We start from the raw sequence: 21,929 nt of genomic DNA, 5'->3' as shown, positions 1-21,929 counted from the left end.
CTAAGCTTCATTTTATTCCAGATATCCAAGTAACATTACTCTATATCCCATTTCTTTCTCTTAAATGGGGTCATTTGAACAAATTGTTATATTGCAATTACATAAAACTGTAGTGCATAATGTGCTGCATTTTTAACTGGAGGATTCAACTGGTTATGGTAATGTTTTTTTGTGTGTGTGTGTTTTTTTGCTGGAAGACTGGCAGGATTTTTCCTCTCTCCCAGCAAACATTATCACATTATAATTTTATTTTAATTCATAAATGGTCAAATGATGTCTTCACTGATCTCTAACATACACGATGTTGACAGAATTTAAAAATTGTAAGGAGAATAAGAAATTAATAGTCTTTCATAATGCCTTGTCTAATAGTTTTCCTCAGAGTTCTCTCCTTGTAACACCCACATTAAAAAAAAAAAATGTCATTACTCTTTCCATACATGAAAGGATAGTAACTGGACTGGAAAGATAACGTAACAGTTAAGGCACTTGCCTACAAAGCCAAAGTGCTAAGATTCATTTTCCCAAGACCCATGTAACCTAGATACACAAGGTGGCACATGTGTCTGGAATTTATTTGCAGTGGCTGGAGGCTCTGGGATACTCATTTTCTCTCTCTCTCTTTTCTCTCTCTCAAAGAAATAAATAAAAATAAAATATATTAAAATTAAAAAGACTGCAACTGTATAACTTTTTGTGGTCACTATAACAGATTACAACAAAACTTAAACAACTTATATTATGTTTGTAAAATAAATATTTATTGTCTTTCATTTCTTCAGGTTAGGAATCTGGCACTGCACTCACTGGCTGTCAGCAGGACTGTTTTTTTCTGAGCCTCTGGGGATAATGCATTTCTATCCTATGCCCATCTCCAGTAGTTTGCTTCATTTCATGTCCCAGTCTCCCTTATCTTCAAGAAAAGTCATATATCCCTATACCTTTTCACATAGCCACTTAATCTACTAGTTTTCTTCTTTGCCTCCCTCTCCCATATTAGGATTCTTTTGATCACACTAGTTTCATCCCAATAATCTGAAGTAATCTGTATATGCTAAATGTAATTGATAAAATATTCATTCCTTTTTCAGGTTTCATTCCTCTTGTTCCCACCATCTCCATGATCACAGTTTTGGAGATAAGCATTTGGTGATATTGATGAGCTAATATTTTGACTAAGAATCCACATATGAGATCGTTTCTCAGGTGTGGAACTTTCAGGCAATGATAAGTGAAAATCCACTGTTGTTATATCATACTTCCTCATGTATAAAAGAGCACTGACATGAAGAAAGAATTTTTTTAAATTTTTTATTTATTTATTTGAGAGTGACAGACACAGACAGAGCTAACGTGGGACCTGGGGAACCGAGCCTTGAACCGGGGTCCTTAGGCTTCACAGGCAAGCGCTTAACTGCTAAGCCATCTCTCCAGCCCAGAAGAAATTTTTATCTTATAAATTTTGAAACAAATATCTTACTATAATGGTGCTTATTCAGAAAATTATTACATATGATTATTGGGGTTTATTACCTACAAAATACTGTGTTACTTAAAATATTCTCACACCTACTTATACAGTACTCTTCCAGATCAATTAGCTCAAGCACACTGGACATGTATATGTAATATGTATAATAGATAGAACTCAGTTAAGCCTATTATCACCTAGAATCGATAATAGCAACTGATTGGCAGTTACCAAAGGACAGAATTAGGTATTAGAAATGCTAAGATGATAAGACAGATGATCAGAGAAAGGACCTGTAAACTGGCATAACATTTTGGGGTGTAAGATTGCAAAGTAGTGGAGAGTGACATGTCATTGAGTTAAGCCTTAAGAGTCTGAGTCAAAAGTGTCAGCTCTCATTCCCAGAGTTCACTTGGAAGGAATCTGCTTTGAGTCAAAGACCTTGGAGGACAGATACAGAGGCTGTTATAATAAAAGCTTCAGGTGCAAAAATAGACACATAGAAAAGTTGGGCGAAATGCCAAAAAATGACGTTGTTTCCTTAAAGATGGAATGTGTTGGAAAATTATTTATGTCTTGGGCAGAGAGTTTGTCATAGATGAATAGTAAGGATGTAAAAATAGAGATATTTCTGAAAAAAGAAATAAAAAGAAGAGTATCCAGTATAAGAAAATATTTTCAGTATGAGACTCCACCTAATGATTTATTGGGGCCCAACATAAGTAGAAAGACAAAATAGAATAATTTTAAATGGTTTTTACTTTTTATAATAATTTAAAATAATATGTAGTGAAGAATACTTTCTCAAAAATAAAAAGCTCCAACATTTCAAAATTCACTACTTACTAAGTAGCCATTGTGAAGCACTACAATATTTGTTTTGAAGCATACTTTCTATTCCCCTCAACATCCTCCAAGGTATTAATTTTACTACAATATTTGCAAATTAAACTGACACTCAGAGAAAGTAAAGATATATTCTTGAGATTATGTGGCACAGTTGAATGTTGGGCTGTCTTCATGACCTTAAAGGCCACGTTCCTTTTCTAAGCCATGCTACCCTTAAAATAATTCAAAACATTAGCATCTATATAGACTGAAATAATTTTATATAAATTATGTATAAACAATAGGACAGGAAACTCTAAGCCAAACATAAGATATTAGGCAAATGCCTCACAGAATTCACTGAGCTCTGCATTGTGTTAAAAGCATAACCCACTCTATTTAATTCAGTCTTCAGGTTATGATTGCATTAGATTCTCTGGCTATGTGAAGGAAATAATTCATGTGCTGAGCAAGAGAATGAAAATCAAAGGCCAGCTTCATGATGGATGTGTCTCCTCATTAGTTTAGAGAATGGAAATCCAAAGCTCTCTCTCCTGAAAAATATCAGTGCTCTATTTCTCACTCTTCCCAAAAATTTCTGCTAATATTTTTAAGGCCCATGCAAGCAAGGAGAAGCGTATGACTATCTTCACAAGATACTGAGAGAAAGATGGGTCTTTTCTATCAAACTGAAATGACTCCATTTTAGGCTCCGGCACTGTCCCCTCCTCACACCCCCCTCATGATTAGAAAGTTCCACAATTACTCAAGATTAACAGACAAAAACTTCCTCAATTTTTCCTCTCCATCCCATGTCAGCCTTCCTTTGTTATATCTTTATACCCAATCATGACATAGATAGTAAACACAAGCCTTGGCCAATGAGGCAAGGGTCAATTTCCTTTGTGCAGTAGGAAGAAGAGTTCTGTCCACACTGTGGGCTTAGTACCTCACTTTAGAGATGCAGCACTCTTTTTTTTCAAAAGTATATAATTTTCCTTGTAAAGATATCCTGCTCTCTTGAGTGTCTTTGTTTGACAATGAGTGGGACTCCCACATTTCTAACAGTACTACTTTGGAAACCCTCTTAGGCACTGTAGCAATTGCGTCCTCATTGCTGGGAGAAAATCCCCACCAGAGCAGCTATGGAAGGAAAGAATTTATTTCAGCTTAAAGTTTTAAGGGGAGGTTTCTGTCACAGTGAGCAAAGCCACCATCACATCTTTGTAATAGAAGGGAAATAGCAAACTAAGTGCAGCCCGCAGGGCTGCTTGTAACACTTCAAGACTCCCAACCATGAAGCAATGCACCTTGTCCAGCAAGACCACCAATGAATGAGGTATTAAGTATGAGGCTTAGTCATAAATCCATGAGGCCGGAGGGGGGGGCAGTTTTCATTCAAAATACCACAGTTATCTTCAAAGGAAAAATGTTTGCAAGTTTCTTATTTGAAGGGGAGTTAGCATACACCCAGTTAGCATATATAAATACTAACAAATACAGTGTCTCATTTTTTCTTTAGAGATCACCCCACAGCCTCAAACATGGGTGTGGATGCATCAGGCATGCTGGCAAAATGTAGGCAGTAAGTTAGATGAACCTGAATTTTTAAACCACACTTCCTGTACAGTGGACTAGGTCCCTATAACTGAGCTTTGGTTTCGCCCCCTGCGAAATGGTGTTCACTGTACTGTCATGTGAATACCAGAAGAAATATAAATAACAATGCAGTATAATTCTTAGCTCAATGCCCCTAAGTGACCTTTTTTTTTTTTTTTTTTTTTTCTGCTTACTTTTGTACCTATTTATGTTGCTAAACATGATACAAGCCCATATTGTGGGGTGGTCATTTTGAGCTGTTTAAACTGTGGGTTAGCTCACATAGCCAACACTTCCCTGTGTGTGATAAGAACACTTATGATCTATTCTTTCAGTCTTTTCAAGTGTACAACATATACAAAGCTCCTAAGGCCCAAATAATATTTAATGGAGAGAGACTGGAAGAATTCTCATTAAGATCAAGAACAAGACAGGGATGTCCACTCTTACCTCTGCTTTTCAATATAGTGCTGGAAGTCCTAGCTCAAGCAATAAGACAGGAGAAGGAAATAAAAGGGATACAATTTGGAAAGGAAGAAGTTAAGTTAGCTCTATTTGCTGATGACAAGATTGTATATGTAAGAGACCCAAGAGACTCCATCCCAAAACTCCTGAAGGTGATTAACTCCTATAGCAAAGTAGCAGGATACAAAATCAATGCACAAATATCAGTAGCCTTTCTATATGCAAATGGCAAAGATACACAGAAAGAAATAAGGGACATGGGTCCCATTTTCAATAGCAACAAAAAATAATAAAATACCTTGGAATAACGTTAACCAAGGAAGTGAAAGATCTATACAGCGAAAACATAAAACCACTCAAAATAGAAATTGAGGAGGACTTGAGAAAATGAAAAAACTTCCCATGCTCCTGAATAGGCAGAATTAACATTGTGAAGATGGCAATCCTATCAAAGGCAATATACAGATTTAATGCAATTCCAACTAAAATCCCTACAGTGTTCTTCACAAAGATAGAAAAAAAATGATCTCAAATTTCATATGGAAAGGCAGAAGGCCTCGAATATCCAAACATATCCTCAGAAAAAGAAATACCTCTGGAGGTATCACCATACTTGACCTAAAGCTATATTACAAAGCCATACTAATAAAAACAGCATGGTACTGGCATAAAAACAGGAGTATCAACCAATGCAATAGAATTGAGGACCCAGGCTTTGGGTCAAGAAACTATAGCTATTTGGTATTCTACAAAGGCCCAAACAATATAGGCTGGAAAAAAGAAAGCGTCTTCAACAAATGGTGCTGGACAAACTAGATAACCACATTCAGGAAACTGAAACTTGATCCACACATTTCACCATGCACTACACTCAAGTCCAAATGGATCAAAGACCTCAATATAAGACCAGAAACTTGACTACTCCTGGAAGAAAATATAGGAAGTACTTTCCATGATATAGGAATGGAAAAAGACTTCCTGAACAAAACCCCAGTAGCTCACTATCTTAAACAGTCACTCAACCAATGGGATCACATGAAGCTGAAGTTTCTTTACAGACAAGCATACAATAAGCAAAGCCAAATGATTACCACAGAATGGGAGAAAATATTTGCTGGTTATCCAACTGACAGAGGTCTAATCTCTAGAATCTATAAAGAACTGAAAAAAATCTAAACAGTAAAAAGTCAAACACCCCACTCACAAAATGGGGCAAAGAGCTCAACAGGCAGTTCACAGAGGGAGAAATACCAATGGCAAATACACACTTAAGAAAATGTTCATCATCCCTAATCATCAGAGAAATGCAAATTAAAACAACTATGAGATTCCACCTTACCCCAATAAGGATAGCAAACATCAAAAAATCAAATGAAAATAAATGCTGGCAAGGATGAGGAGAAGTAGGAACATTCATCCACTGTTGGTGGGAATGTAAGATGGTACAACCACTGTGGAAAGCAATATGCATACTGCTGAAAAAGCTGAATATAGAGATACCAACAGACCCAGTTATTCCCTTACTGGACATCTACCCTAAAACCTTTAAACCACTGGCAAGAGATATTTGCTCAACCATGTTTGTAGCAGCTCAGTTCATAATAGCTAAGAGCTAGAATCAACCCAGATGTCCATCACTAGAAGAATGGATAACTAAGATGTGGTATGTCTGCACAATGGAATTCTATACAGCACTAAGAAAAAATGATACAATGAAAGTTGAGGAAAAATGGTTGAACCTGGAACAGATCATTCTCAGTGAACTTACCCAATTACAGAAAAAAAAAAAAAAATGCCACATAGTCTCACTCATCTACAGCACCTAACCTGAATCTATCCAAGATGCCTTACATGCCCAATAAGCATCGCGTGTTTGCTTTCTTGTTGTTTGTTGGTTGGTTGGTTTGCTTGATATAGGGTGTCACTATGCTGGCCAGATTGGTCAAGAACATGTGATCCTCCTGCCACAGCCTCCCATATGCTGAGATCATAGGCATGCCAGAGTGTACAATATACCACTTGAAATTATTCCTCCTGTCTAACTGAAATTTTGTGTTTCATGAACACCTCCAAATAATAAATGTGCCTCTAAATAATAATAGTTTTAGACATACTAATATCCTTTACTTCTAGTGTTCATCACTTCCAAACTCCTTTTCCTATTTCAAATCATCGTGATGTGCCCATGGGCAAGTCACAAAGTGAAGATGGAAATGTTTATGTGCGTGCTATGAAGAGTCCATTTTATATGAAGTCACAGCAGAATAGACATAGCTATCACTCAAACTTTGAATGTTTGTTGTCTAATTATTATAGACTTATATTTTTTGGCATTTTAGTTCGTGACTTTGGGTATGAGTTTGTAAATAAAACTTTCATGAAAGTATTTGAAATTCCAACGAAAGAAGAAGGCTTGAACCAATTTTAACCCAAACTTGCCACAGTTATAAATTGTTACATGGGGCTGGGGAGATGGCTTAGCAGTTAAGTGCTTGCCTGTGAAGCTTAAGGACCCCGGTTTGAGGCTCGGTTCCCCAGGTCCCACGTTAGCCAGATGCACAAGGGGGCGCACGCGTCTGGAGTTTGTTTGCAGAGGCTGGAAGCCCTGGCGCGCCCACTCTCTCTCTCTCTCCCTCTATCTGTCTTTCTCTCTGTGTTTGTCACTCTCAAATTAAAAAAAAAAAAATTAAAAAGAAATAAATTGTTACATGTTGTGGGGCGGGGGAGAAAAAATGAGAAAAATCTCAGGAAACTTCATGCAGGCATATTTTTTGGGACTTTTTTTAATTATTAAATAACATGCCAGAAATATAGTTAAACAAAAGAGCCTCCCTCCACTTTTGTTTTCTTTCTGTAATACCATACTTAACATCTCTCTTAGGTATTTATAATTCGTAAGCTAAAAGGAAATACTTACCTTTAGCCTGATTTACAGTACACAGTAGCTTACCTGGCCCTGCAGGCCCACCTGTGCACCATGGCAAGTTAACCTCTCACTGCCGCAAACACCAAGGTCGTTCTCTCTGCCTGGAAGACCTTACTCCCTAGGTAGCATGCCTCTATTTTTTGACTACTTACTGGAAATACAGTTATATATTGAAAGATGGTCTTTCAGTGGTTAGCAAACAGACTTCTCCATCTCTGTGAACATTCAATCATCTTGGAGGATGTTTAACAGACAATCGATTTCAGGTGATATGTCTTATAGTAGTGCAAGATGATCAGAGATGTGAGAGAGAAGGAAACTCTGGAACAATTTAGGACAAGAGATGATAAGGAGAATGTGCGTAAACTTCTAGTGAAATGTAAAATAAGCATTTCAGGATCAGACTCAATAGTGGATCTGTTGTGAGGGCACCTACAAATTTTAATTATGAAACAGATTACTTATGACACTCAATTTCTAAAATGCTGCCTTAGGAAAGATTTCTTGGAATGAATATGTGTGAGCTAATTCTTAGTTGCTGATTAAAATGTTGCTAAGGATGGCCAGGAATGATGCACATCCTTGTCAACACATAGAGGGAAGAAACAGATTACTTGTAAAACAAAGAATGATCAAGATTGCTCTGTGTGACAGATGACAAAAGATGATTTTGGAGAGTTGGATAAGAACCATATAGACTTAAGGTTTTCCGTATTTCCAAGCCTTTTTGTTTGTTTGTTTGTTTTGAAAACATAGAATTTACTATGTCATCTCAGCCTGGACTCCTGGCGATCCTCCTATCCCTGCCTCCTGAGTGTGAGTGCTAGGATTAAAGGCGTGTGTCACCAAACCTGGCCCAAGGCATTTTGTTCATTGCTAAAACACTGATTATACTTTATGAAAATGTCTGCCTTCCTTTCACTTTTAGGAAAGTCAGGCTATTTTAATCCATCTCCATCAGCTGAAGCACAATGTTTGTATGTACAGGAAGTATGACCTTAACATTTAGAGAATTAATGGAGAAAAATGAATATTTGTTACTATCAACAGCAATGCATCCCGATCAGAAATATAGTCATAGATTTATCTCAAACTTTTCCATTCTGACCATTTAAAATAATGGTTTCTTAATGTTTTGCATTCTCCCTAATAAATGTTACCCAAAACTTTCTTTGATACGACAGGCCAAGGTCTTGTGAGAATTTTACCAATATTTCTGACCACTCTACCAGAACTGCATGTGTAACATTTATCTTCGTTATTCTGAACAACATTTTGTGTCCTACAGCTAAACAGAGTTTGTATGCAATCAGAGTGGCCATGTAAATTGGATTGCCACATGTAACAGCATGTATTTTGTTAATAATAAATGCAGGGGGGTTGAAAATAAGCATCAACATATGAATTCTTCCATAGCGTCCATGAAGGCCTACCCTAGCATGGCGTACCAGGATACCTACTTCCTGTGTCAGGCTGAAAGCTGTTCTTCAGGAATTCCCTGGAATCGTTCCTACAGAATGTATCACTCCCTTTCTCTGCACTTAATTCATTTGAGTTTTCTATAGTTTTAAAATATTTTATTTATTTGAGATAGAGAGAGAAGGAGAGAGAATGGGCATGCTAGGGCCTCTTGCCAGTGCAAATGAACTCCAGACACATGTGCCACCTTGTACATCTGGCTTACACGGGTACCAGGGATTCGAATCTGGGTCTTTAGGCTTTGCAGACAACCACCTTAACTGCTAAGCCAACTTTCCAGCCCAGAGATTTGATTTCTATAAACCATATAAATTATATGTATATATGTATATGATAACTGGTTCATATTTTGTATACTTATAGTCTTTAATTTTCAAAAAGAAATTAATGCAAATATGGTTTATAAGTAACTACCTTCCCTTAAGTCATAAACTTGGTTAGAGATAGTATTAAATATTTTGAATGATGGATTGAAAGAGCCAGTATTTCATAAAGTCTAGCACATAGTAGATCTTATATAACTCTTCACTTTTTCTTTTCTTTCTTTCTTTCTTTTTTTTTTTTTTTTGAGGTAGGATCTTGCTCTAGCCTAGGCTGACCTGGAAGTCACTGTGCTGTCTCAAGCTGGCCTTGAATTCGAATTCACAGTGGTCCTCCTCCCTCAGCCTCTCGAGTGCTGGGATTAAAGACATGTGCCACCATGCCCAGCAAATAATTCCTCTTTAAAAACGTTTTTATACAGTAGATTAAATAGAAAAATAATAGAGTTAGGTACATGATAGATATTTGATATAAGACAAAGAGAAAAATGAAACAATCAAGTCAATTTAGCAAATAAAAAAGAATCTACCATTTGAAGCCAGGCAAGGTGGCACACATCTTTAATCCCAGCACTGGGGAGGCAAAGGTACAAGGATTGCCATGAGTTTGAGGCCACCCTGATACTATGTAGTGAATTCCAGGTCAGCCTTGGCTAGAATGAGACCCTACCTTGAAAGAACAGCAGCAACAACAACAAAATCTACCATTTGAAAACTCATTATTTCATCTTAACAATTCACTTGATGAACTAATTGAACACAGTTTAATTGCTTACTTGGCAATAGGTACTGTGTATATGAGACAGTGACTGCTGAATTAGTGTGACACTGATAATGTGCCTAGATTTAAAAATTCTAAATATTATTCTCTCACATGCCATTCTGTATTATGTTTATTTTCATATAGAAAATACATGTTGGGCTTAACAATGGATTTGAAGCTTGGTGGAGAATCCATTCCTGTGGAATTGAAAGAAATAAAAGTAATTATTCCACCCATTTTGTTCATTATTTACTTGACATGGGGTCAGAACTGAGTGTGTATCATGAACTGGTTGATATTTAAGGTTCTTTACTTTGTTGAAGGGAATGAGAAAAACTAGGGCACTTCCAGTCCCAATAGGTACCTTTTAGCAGAGTACTCAATAATCAACAGAAATATACTCGTCTGAGCTAAAAACAATATAAAAGACAAAATCATGCTAGGCACTTTCAGTTATCAGATCCTATTCCTATTTCTTTTTTATTTACAAAGTTGTATAAGCCTTCTCTGTTATAATTCTTTGTGTAGGTAGCAATAAAATCCATTTTTTTACAACTAAATAACATGGTAATTAATTTTTCTCATGTATCAAGGTATGTAGAGGAATATAGGCATCTGGGAAACAAGATAGTAAGTTTACACCTCTGTGGTGATCTCATTCTTGTCTCAGGTTGTATTGAGTCGATCATGGAGCCCTAGGCTCATATCCTGATACAGAAAAGACTGTCTATATCATCCTCTCTCTCTCTCTCTCTCTCTCTCTCTCTCTCTCTTTGAAGGTAGGGTCTTTCTCTAGGCCAGGCTGACCTAGAATTCACTATGCAGTCTTAGGATGGCCTTGAACTCATGGCAATTCTCCTACCTCTACCTCCCAAGTGCTGAGATTAAAAGTGTGTGTCACAGTGCCTGGCTCATCCTATCTTCCCATTAAAAATGGAAAACAACTACTTAGAGCTTAAGCTCAGCCCTACTACAGACTTTATTTAGTTATATAGTTTGTGTCACATTTATGCCTTACCAATCACTGACTTTGGAAATAGGCCATGGTCATTTACTTAGATAGCAGTTTTCAAATATTTTTTCAAATTTATTTTTATTTACTTTTATTTGACAGAGAGAGAGAGATGGGGGGGTGCAGATGCATCTGTCTTACATGGGTCCTGGGGAATTGAACCTAGGTTCTCTGGCTTTGTTGGCAAGTGCCTTAACCACTAGGCCATCTCTCAAGCCCTTCAAATATATTTTTTAAATATTTTATTTTTACTTATTTACTTAATTGACAGAGAAAGAGGGAGGGGGAGAGAGAGAGAGAGAGGGAGGGAGAGAGGGAGGGAGGGAGAGAATGGGTGTTCCAGGGCCTCCAGCCACTGCAAACAAACTCCAGACCCATGCACCACTTTGTGCATCTGGCTAACGTGGGTCCTGGGGAACTGAGCCTGGTCATTTGGCTTTGCAGGCAAGCGCCTTAACAGCTAAGCCATCCTTCCAGCCCCCTTCAACTATTTTTGTCAAGATATTTCTCCAACTTTCAGAAATCACATGTCAATTTATACATCAGTGTGGTAGTTTGAATATATGTCTACCAATATATTCAGTGTTTTATTAGCTTGTAGATTGGATCTGCAGCCAACTGGCTGGAGGTTGTGTCATTGGGTGGATCATAGGGTCCAGTCCTCTGGTGTGGTCAGGGGTCTAAGATTCCAATCTAATGATATGCAAAGTGTGCCCAGCTGGAGATCCTGAAGTGTGCTATGCTGTGTGGCTTTTTGGTTTGTGCTTCTCTCTCTTCCTGCTTGGACCTGTGAAGGCAGGCAAGCTTCTTCTGCCATTATGGAACTTCCCCTGTATCTATAAGCTTCAATAAATCCCTTCCTCCGTAGCTGAGCCTGGTCTGGAAGTTCATCTCAGCAAACCTGAAGCTGTCTGCTACAATCAGGAATTTAAAATCTAGTGCTATTTACTAGAAATTAATCAAGGAATGAGACTGTAGCTTCAGACTCTTATATACCTAACAATGTAATAGATAACTTTTGGTTTGTCAATATGGCATGATTTAGAATCACTATGTGGGAAAAAACAATTTCTGTTCATGTCTATGAGGGATATTCTAGATATGACTAGTTGTAGTCTGGTCTGCACTGTTGGTACAAATCACCCAACCAAGGGCAGATTGTAGGAAAAAGAGGTTTATTTTGGCTTACAGTCTCAAAGGGGAAGGTCCATTATGGCAGGGAAAATGATGGCATGAGCCGAAGGTGGACATCACCCCCTGGCCAACATAAGGTGAACCATAGCAACAGGAGCGTGTGTCGAACACTGGCATGGGGAAACAGGCTAGAACACCCATAATTCTGCCCCCAACATTACACTGCCACCAGGAAATGTTAATTTCCAATTGCCATCAGCTGGGGAACCTAGCACTGAAGTTTATAGGGAACACCTGAATCAAACCACCACACACCCTAAATGGCAGCACATACTGGGTAAGTGAACTATATAAAAAGGTTAAAAAGGAGAAAGCTAACAGAGCAAACAACATTCATTGCTCTCTACTTTCCCCTTCCTGATGTGACAATGTGAAGCTGGCTGCTTCCTGCTCCTGCCATGTTTTTTTTGTTTTGTTTTGTTTTTTGTTTTTTCTGTCCTAATGGACTTCCTATCAATCTTGTAAACTGGAAACAAGCCCTAGCATTCCTTAAGCTGCTGCTTCTTGGTTATTTTTGTCCTAGCAATAAAACCAATAACTGATATAGAAAATTGGTACCCAGAGTGTAGTTGTTGCTATGATAAACTTGACCATGTGGTTCCTAGACTTTGGGAACTGGTTTGTGGGAGTTTGTAAGAGTTTGGAACTTTGGACTACAAAAACCTTACAGCATTGTAAGCAGAACTTAATGGCCTATTTTGAAGGTGAACTGGAGCATTTTTATAGGCAGACAGCCAGGGACAACAGTCCAGTGATATGCTACCTTACCTGCCCTGGTAGGGCAAGAACCCACAAATAGCCCAGTCTCATTCAAGATGGCTGCAAGGAAAAAAAAAAAAAAGGCAGCCTTTCCTTCATCTTTAGGTTTTTTCAACCAGAATTAACACACCTGATTGGACTGGCCCTTCCTGAGTTAGGCACTTGAGTCCAGCAACTAATCTTGTCTCTATTTTCAATTTTTTGGTTTACTTGAATAAAAAACTCAAAAATTGGCATCCATAGGCTTGAGAACTTTGGTGTCTTTATGGAATTGAATCCTTTCCTGGACCCAAAATCTAGCATCAATTATGGTAGGAATTAGAAATACCTGGAGGCTGACAGAAATGTGGACTGTGGGATCTTGACTCATGAGTTTCCAGAAAAGGAACAGCACTTTATCCTAAATTGTACTGGATATATAGTTCCTGTGATATTCTGGAAAAGAAACTGATCACACTCTACCCATTTCCTGAGAAACAGAATGAAGCTGAATTTAAAAGTAGTGGACTAATGTGTTTGGAAGAGAAAATTTCAAGTCAAGAAAGCATTGATTCTTAGGAATGGTTTTACTTTTTTGTTGTGATTTAGATCTACAGTAAAAGAGAGGAAAATATAGAGCAGGAAGATATGAGAATTATAAAGTTTGACAAAGAAAGAATTGTAAGCAAATTTAAAATCTCAATCACATAGATTGCAGCCAGTTAGCTGTAATTGCTAAATACATTATCACCATTAAAGGCGAAACTACTGCTCTGCATTGAGACAATAAGAAAGATAAAATGAGGACAAGATGAAATCCACTGAAGGCTCAATACAGGAAGAATGTGGACTCTAGAAAAGGAAGGAAGGAAGGACAAATGCTGAAAGAGATCTCTGGTCCATAGGCTCAGCATGCAGAGGCTGATATGGCTATGTCACACAGGCACCAGGTTTCATCCCTATCTGACAGAAGCACTTGGTATTTGCATCATTTTTATGTCTGTGGTGGCAGGGGAGGGAAGAAGATGGACACAGAAGTTAGTGAAACAGTCAGGGTAACAGAACCCCAAAAATAAATGGTATTCTTTGTTCCTTGAATATAAGTAGGAAATATCACTAAGATAGCTGGGCATGGTGTTGCACACCTTTAATCCCAGCACTCGGGAGTCAGAGGTAGGAGGATCACCGTGAGTTCAAGGCCATCCTAAGACTCCATAGTGAATTCCAGGTTAGTCTGGGCCAGAGTGAGACCCTACCTTGAAAAAAAAAAAAAAAAATCACTAAGCTTGAAAAACTTGGATGTTCTACTCTCCAGGAAAGATCTCTAGATTAAGTTTACACTCTTTCTAGAAGAAAGAAACTCTGATCCTTGCCTAAGATTACTGGCAAAGTTATAGAATAGGGTCTATGTCCATAGTAGCCTGCCCACCTGGTCTTTCTGACATAGCCACTCCCCATAAAAAACCCAGATCTGAGTATGGAGGTGGGCTTCTCAAACCCCATCCTGACTCTTTAGGCAAGAGCTCTGCCCTCTTCTTTCACAGGGCTTTTCAAACTCCCTCTTTTCTCTCTGGGCAAGAGCTTCACCTTGCTTTTGTGGAGGGGATACACTTAAGATGACTGGACCCCTGAAGATAAAACGGGCAGGACCATTTTATCTTAGTTCCTGTCTAGTTCCACAGAACTGTTTTTCCACAAACAGCCAGAACCCCTTCTGGGAGGGAGGTCTTTCATAGGATTTAAACATTGTGGTTGGTCAAGTTAAGCTAGTCTCCCTGAGACAGCCCCTAGACCTAACCAAATAGCTGGCCCTCTGGTTCACCTAGGCCAAAAGACAGTCTATAACCCCAAGGTTAAAAATACCTTTGCAAGGGAAGGGCAGGCTCTTGCTCTGTGATCACTAGGGTACTTCCAGCTGTGCCTGTGCAAGAGTCCCCTCCCCACTGACAGGTTCTCTGTCTCCTCCTGCTCCACACATGGCAGGAGTTCCTTAAACTTTCTCTTTTCTTTCCACCTATTATTCCCCAGATCCCTATCTGGTCACATGGACTCCTGAGATACCCATGGCCCACATGGGCTTCTGGGCTCACATGGTGTACTTCTTTTGTCCCCACTTTCTTCCCTAACCTCTCAGCCTTCCCCTTTCAGAAATCCTTTATAAAATCTTAATAAAATATGGTATTATAAAAATAATTGTTCTTTGGTTAGTTTGGAGATATGAACTCATGGCTTAAGGTTCCAGGAAGTACCCCAGAACTCCAATTTCCCATTACACTTTTTTTTTTCTTATGTTATAGTCTTAGACCCTTCCCTTTGTCCTCCTAAACTTTATGCTATAATAAAATCTTTCCGAACCGCTTCCTCTGGTCTGTGGATTTCATTCATTGAATTCATAGTATAAGGCTCTGAGAATGAAGGACCCCAGAACCAGAGTGACACCTGAAGGACTCAGGAACCAGATGGATGCCATGACAGGCTTCAGAGTCCTCAGTATGCCTAAGTTTCTGTTTCCTGGCAAGATCTAATTTTTTATTTTCCAGTAAGGATGGGCTTAACAGTTACTGGATGGGCTTAAACAATTACTGGAAACTGATTATGCCATACATTCCTGAAGTGATAAAGTTCAATTCCCCTAGCTCCAGCCTGCTGACCATGTCGTAAGGGTAGGCTTAACAGTTAAACCGGTTATACCATACATTATTCCATACATTCCTGAAGTCATAAGACATTCCTGTAGTCATGGATGAGCTCAATTCCTCTATCTACATCCCACCAACTTTGCCCACCAAAATCCTAAGCCAACCTGAAGAGTATACTGTTTAAATCAACCAATCATGTACCCATCCCCTTCTTCTATGTTCAAATCCCTATAAAAACCCTACCCTCCCACTACTCGGGGCTCTTATACGGACTCATTGCGTTGGAGAAGTCAGGAGACGGAGCTTAAGCCCAAATTAAAGCTCCTTGCCCTTGCATATGTGTTTGGTTCTCCTTGGTGGTCACTGGGGGTACTGAGAACTGGGCATAACAATACCATGACAGACTTCAGTAAGGTGCTGCCCTGGCTAGGCCTAAGTTTCAAGTTCCTACTTAAGCATAGGGCAACTGCTCTGACATATGGTCAGGAAAGATATCTGCCCAAGGGCCTGAGTCAGCCCCTACAGTCTCCAGGACATGCCTGAGACTTGCCCAAGACTTGATCCTTCTGCTTCTCTGCTCCAGCCAATCAAAAGCATAGAAATGTTACTGTTGCTTGTTTAGCCAATCACAATGAAGGTTACCTAATCTGCCTGGAATTCCCCTAGCCTCTGCCCACTAACTTTGCCTGCCAATATTTTAAGACCAATCAAAAGATAACAAGTACAGTTACTGTTCAAACCAACCAATAATGTAACTGCCAAGCTGAAAACCCTCTTCTTTTTTGCTCAAATCTCTATAAAAACTCTACCCTCCTGCTACTCACTGCTCTTGCAAGGATCCACTGTGCTGGTAAAGTTAAGAGTCCCAGCTTAAGTCTAACATAAAGCTCTTTGCCTTTGCATGCATGTTTGGTTCTCCTTGGTGGTCACTGGGGATGCTGAGAACTGGGCATAACAACACCCCATATTATTGGCACTGGTGCACAAGGAACCCAAAGTTCCTGTATCAAATAGTTACTAGGATACTCTCTGTGCATATTGTTTTTACATGCCCATGGAATTATGTATCTGAGAGTAAAGCTGAGAAAACAGCTGCAGAGCATTAACCAACACCTGAGCAAAACCCAGCGATCCTGATAACAATAATGATTCAGGACTGTCTTTAAACTACTTACTCCCAGCGTCTGAGAAACAGCAGAGATAAAAGTGAAAATAATGTTGTCTTGGTTGAAAACACTCAAATTTCAGAAGAAAACAGTGAGCAAGAGGAAAAGCCTTACATAAAATAATGGTCAAGCAAAACAAAAATGCATACTATCATTTTTTTATTCACAGCAATTACTGCTATTAAAAGAAACAGATGTGAACCCAACTTTTACTAAGCTTAGTGAAGATCTGCCACATCATAAAGGAGCATTGCAGTGAACGCTTACAAAAACACTCCATTCTATAATCAGAAACATAAAACTACAGGTTAAGAAAAAGTCCTCCAGGAAAAGAGAAGAAAACTACTGTATTTAAGAATTCCTTTACCTTTCTATGTAACACCATCCTTAAATCTTATGTTTCAAATGAGACAGCAAGGCTGGCTTCTTGAAAGCTGGATATTCCAGATTTTCCTGTTCCTCACCTTACTCCCATTGAGTTTGGAGATGCAAATGCAGGCTTTATGTGGGAATAACCATGCTTGAGGCTAAAGACTTGGGATCTCTTCAGGCCTCACAGTTGTATTTAGATCCTGGATTGACTGACTAGCTGAGGGCTGTCTATATTAGGAGAGAAATCCACTTCACTCAGTGATCAAGTTCAAATGCTGTCATCCACAAACACTCAGAGACACACTCAGTATATGTCTAAGTGTCGGAGCACCCATGGTCTATTCAAGTTCACACATAACATTTAACCATCACATCTACTTAGCATTTAGCAAGAGATAATCTTTTTTGGACAATAATCAATTTTTAAAACTGGTCAGTTTAACTCAGATAGCTGCTAGAGTTCAAAATGAGCTATAAAGCTGGGTTGACAGCTTAGGCTGTAAAGTACTTAAGGATAAGGAACAGAGCTTGATTCCCAGAACCCAGGGGTGGGGGCAGGGAAGAACTCCTCAGCCTTGTTGGTGCATGTCTATAATTCCAGAACCAGGTTTGCAGAGAAACAAGGTCCCTGAAAGCTTGCTGGCCAGCCAGTATATTTTACTTGGCAAGCTCTAAGCCAATGGGAGAACTTCTCTTAGCAAAGGTAGGAGGTACCTGTACAAAAGACACATGAGTTTGTTCTTTGGCTCCAACATGCATGCACACTTGTACATACATGTGCGCAGATAGACAGGAACCAGCATACACACAGACACACAAACTAAGTAAATAATGTTACATATTGGAGCCTGGAGAACGTCATCAAAGAACAGACGGCTAGTTACATGGCATGCACTTAACATGTAATGTGAAGGTGCTTCAGTTTCTCCTGCACACCCAGGTGCATAGTGTACACACATATCATTTCATAAGTATTATGCTACTGTAGCAGACAGAGGAGAACACTTGCTTCTTATTGGCAGCTTCAGTTAGGGACAGGAGCCTCAAGACAGAACCAGAAGATTCCACCTGTCTTAGCAGAAATGGAACTTATGTCTGATCCAGCTTCATCCCTAATGATTGCTTCGTCCCCTGTTGCCTATATGGACTATCATCATGTGGTCTATAATGATGCTCAATACTTTCTGTTGGAAGATAAATGATTTAAAATTTTTATCAATAATAGGCATGTTACATGCTTTCTGGTCAGCCACACTAAACACCTTGTACTGACAGAGCCAGGCAAAGTGGAGAAGACTGGTAACTCCTTACAAGCCCACCCACTTGGAAATGGTAGTTGTTCCTCCAAGTCTGTATTTGAAAACAACTTCCCATAAATACTTTCATTTCATTCATTTTATACCTAGCAGTACACACAGAAAACAAGCGATGATATCAAATTATAACTCAAAGGGATGCTGTTCAAAGATTGCTTTTGTTGTAAGAAAAAAAGCCTTTTCAGACCAGTAGATTATGTAGGAGGCTAGGGCTCCCATCATAGGAGGATTCATTTATGATACAGAAATAAAATTGCATCTTAAAAGAGAAGATAACACACATTTCTGTTGCATGAGGAGAAACTAAATTATCTATTGAGTATCTCCATGGGGAAAGAATGTAGCTCATTACTTTAAAAAGAAATAATAACAAAAATCCCATACAACCCAGTTCAATTCATCCTTAGTTATCTATACATTTGAAAATAAGATGTGTGTATTCAGGAAAATCAGTTGTTACTGAAATTTTATATTTCATGACCATTTACAATATGTCATCTACTTCATGATACAGAAGTTTAGGTTAGATAAATGAATATATTTTATGACTCAGAGAAACAAGACCTTGAAAATTATGTGGATATAAAATAGCACAATTACACAGCATTATTATTTAATTCAAGAATGATCTGTGATTTGTGATTTTTTTTATATTCTGTAAAGAAGTGGGTAGGATCAACAAATTGAAATACTATTAGAAAACCTATACATTTAGAATGAAATATTTTTATTGGAGTTTCATGGGAAGCTACAATTTACTGGAAAAAAAAGATAACATGCATTTCTTTAAGAATGCATCTCAGCTGGGCATGGTGGCTCACATCTTTAATCTCAGCACTCAGGAGGCTGAAGTAGGAGTGTTATTGTAAGTTCAAGTATAGACTGGGGTACAGTGAATTGCAGGTCAGCCTGGGGTACAGAAAGAATCAAAAGCCCATTTGGATGGATTGGGCTTCTGTGTGAGAAGGAAAAAACTCAGTAGCAGAGGCCAGTAAGTTAAAAGGAGCTATAAAGGGAAGAGAAAGGAAGGGAGGAGGGTACTTAATAGGTTGGTATTATATATATATGTAAGTAGAAGAATATATTAACAAGGGTGAAAAGGCCCAAAGTGTGGTCAGGGGAAGAGATTGAGTAAAGGAAAGGTGGAGGGAGGACTAATAAATGTCTAAGATGATGCAAATAAATCATACAGAATCCTCAGGTTTCGGACAATGGAGCACTCAGGAGCCATAGATCGATTGTTGTTAGAAAATGTTCAGGGGCTGGAGAGATGGCTTAGCGGTTAAGCACTTGCCTGTGAAGCCTAAGGACCCTGGTTTGAGGCTCAACTCCTCAGGACCCAAGTTAGCCAGATGTACAAGGGGGCTCACACGTCTGGAGTTTGTTTGCAGTGGCTGGAAGCCCTGGCATGCCCATTCTCTCTCTCTCTTTCTATCTGCCTCTTCCTCTCTCTGTCACTCTCAAATAAATAAAAATAAACAAAAAATTTCAAAAAAAAAACATCTTCAGTGCTAGGGATGGGATGCCTCCAGTGAGTTTTTGGCCAGGGAGGTCCCTGATGCCCCCAAAACATTATAGGCCATTGCGGAGGCCCTCGGTTTCCCACCAGGAATAGATGGTAAGACCCTATTGCTGAAGACTCCACATACTTGGGCTGCAAGGCCACTGTGAAATACTGCTGGAACTGAACTGATAACCTCCTCCATGTAGACCAGCTGACAAAAAGCTGGAAGAAGCTATTCTACATGTAGTTCAATGGGAGAAAGCGATAGCACCAGTGAAGATACTCAAGAGTGGACACTGCAATCCTTATAAATGGCCAGCCAGGCCAAATGAGCCAACAGGTGCAATAGTGGCGTGTCTATCATGGTGGAAACCAACTGACCTCCAATTGGACCAGAAGCCCACTCCATGGAGGTAAACACATCCCTGATACTGAAAACTTAAAACAGGGATAGTCATGAGCCCTAGGGGCGTAACATCTGCTGATGTCTGGAAAAATGTATATATTATGCTTATCAAACTGCCCAGTAAGCACTTCTCTTAATATTTATACCCTTATATTAATGATACTCTCACTTTGGGTAGAGAATCTTCTCTTTTCAAATGGCAGTGACCTTGGGATGATTCAGAAGGTATCATAGTGCTGGAAAGAAGTGACTGGAGTACTGAGTAACATCTTGATCACACCTTCCAAGGCTCAGCGTCTAATGCGGAAGAGGTGGGGGAAAGAATGTAAGAGCCAAAGAAAGGGTAGGACTCCTTACAACGTGCTCCCTCCAGACATAAAATGGCCTGAATATCCATGACCTCATAGTGCCTGACACTACCTACAAAAGACCATCATAACAGGAGGAAAAGATCATGACATCAAAATACAAGAGAGACTGATTGAGATGGGGAGGGGATATGATGGAGAATGGAAGTTCAAAGGGGAAAGTGGGGGGAGGGAGGGAGGGTATTACCATGGGATATTTTTTATAATCATGGAAAATGTTAATAAAAATTGAGAAAAAATTTTAAAAAAGAATATATTTTCCAAATATTATTTCTTCTGTTCAACTGTTGATGTATCCAGCCCAATTCATTCCCAATATTATGCATTGTTCCTAGCTAATTCTGCAATGGCACTCCCCTTATCCTGGTAGAAGACAGTGGACACAGTCTAGTTGAGGAAAGGAGCGGACTTAGTCTCTCTTCCACAGTCCATGTCTTTCCTAGCCCATACTTCTGTCAAGACCATCTGAACTTAATTTTTACGAATGATCATTCCCTGTTTCCTACACACGTGGTTAATATGGAGAAGACCCTGCCTCCTCCCTCCCCACAATCACAGTTGGTACCTAGTTTATATATGGCCAACATGTGCCAAATCCCTGGACACCTTAGTCACTTGGGATTTTCATTTGGCAAAGTGACTGTGGGAGCATCACTCCAGGCTTTATCCTGAACTTTTACAAAAGAAGATGCTTTCTTTCTATAGGATATGATTATGGGTAGTATTTAATCCTACAGCTGTTGACTTCCTGTTACTATCACACACATCTTGCCTAAGTATAAAGCTATGCCAAAAAACAAAGTCACATGCAGAGTGAAACAAAGCCAGACAGACTGAGAAAGATTGTACTGTGGTGAGTATCTGAGCTTTTGAGCCCAGTGTTATTCTATACCTTAAACATAATTCAAAGCTATTATGTTCTCTTTGCAGTCAATGTTTGTGTTGCTATGCATTGAATTCACCCTTCGAATATTGCTGGTTCATGGGGAGTTCACCCACTTCTTTACAATTCCCCAAAACTAAAAATGATCATTCAGAACAAATCTGTACACCCCTTTAGAAGTCACCTTTACTATCATCTTTCTATTACAAAATAACTCAGTTCTAATTCTCCTTTATGTTCCTATTGTCCTTAAAACTCAGAAATTATTTTAGGTAATGTTAAGTATACACTAAATATCAAGTACATGTGAATTAAAAAATACATTATGGGAGCTGAAGAGATGGCTTAGTGGTTAAGTGCTTGCCTGTGAAGTCTCTCTCTCTGCCTCTTTCTATCTTTGTCTGTCTCTCTTAAATAAATAATTAAAAATTAAAAAAAATACATTATGTTTCCTTTCTCATTTCACTAAGGAAGAAATGA

The 21,929-nt window shown here is 38.8% G+C and overlaps 1 protein-coding gene across 2 annotated transcripts in view; it reads right to left on the bottom strand.

Moving 5' to 3' along the window:
- Window positions 1–21,929, bottom strand: part of Cntnap5 (contactin associated protein family member 5) — a 768,721-nt gene that overhangs the window by 12,071 nt on the left and 734,721 nt on the right. The gene's annotated exons all lie outside the window — the stretch shown is intronic.

This window comes from Jaculus jaculus, chromosome 5 (assembly GCF_020740685.1).
Source record: "Jaculus jaculus isolate mJacJac1 chromosome 5, mJacJac1.mat.Y.cur, whole genome shotgun sequence".
In the NCBI taxonomy this organism is placed as follows: Eukaryota; Metazoa; Chordata; class Mammalia; order Rodentia; family Dipodidae; genus Jaculus; species Jaculus jaculus.
This window is presented reverse-complemented; position numbering and strand designations above follow the sequence as displayed.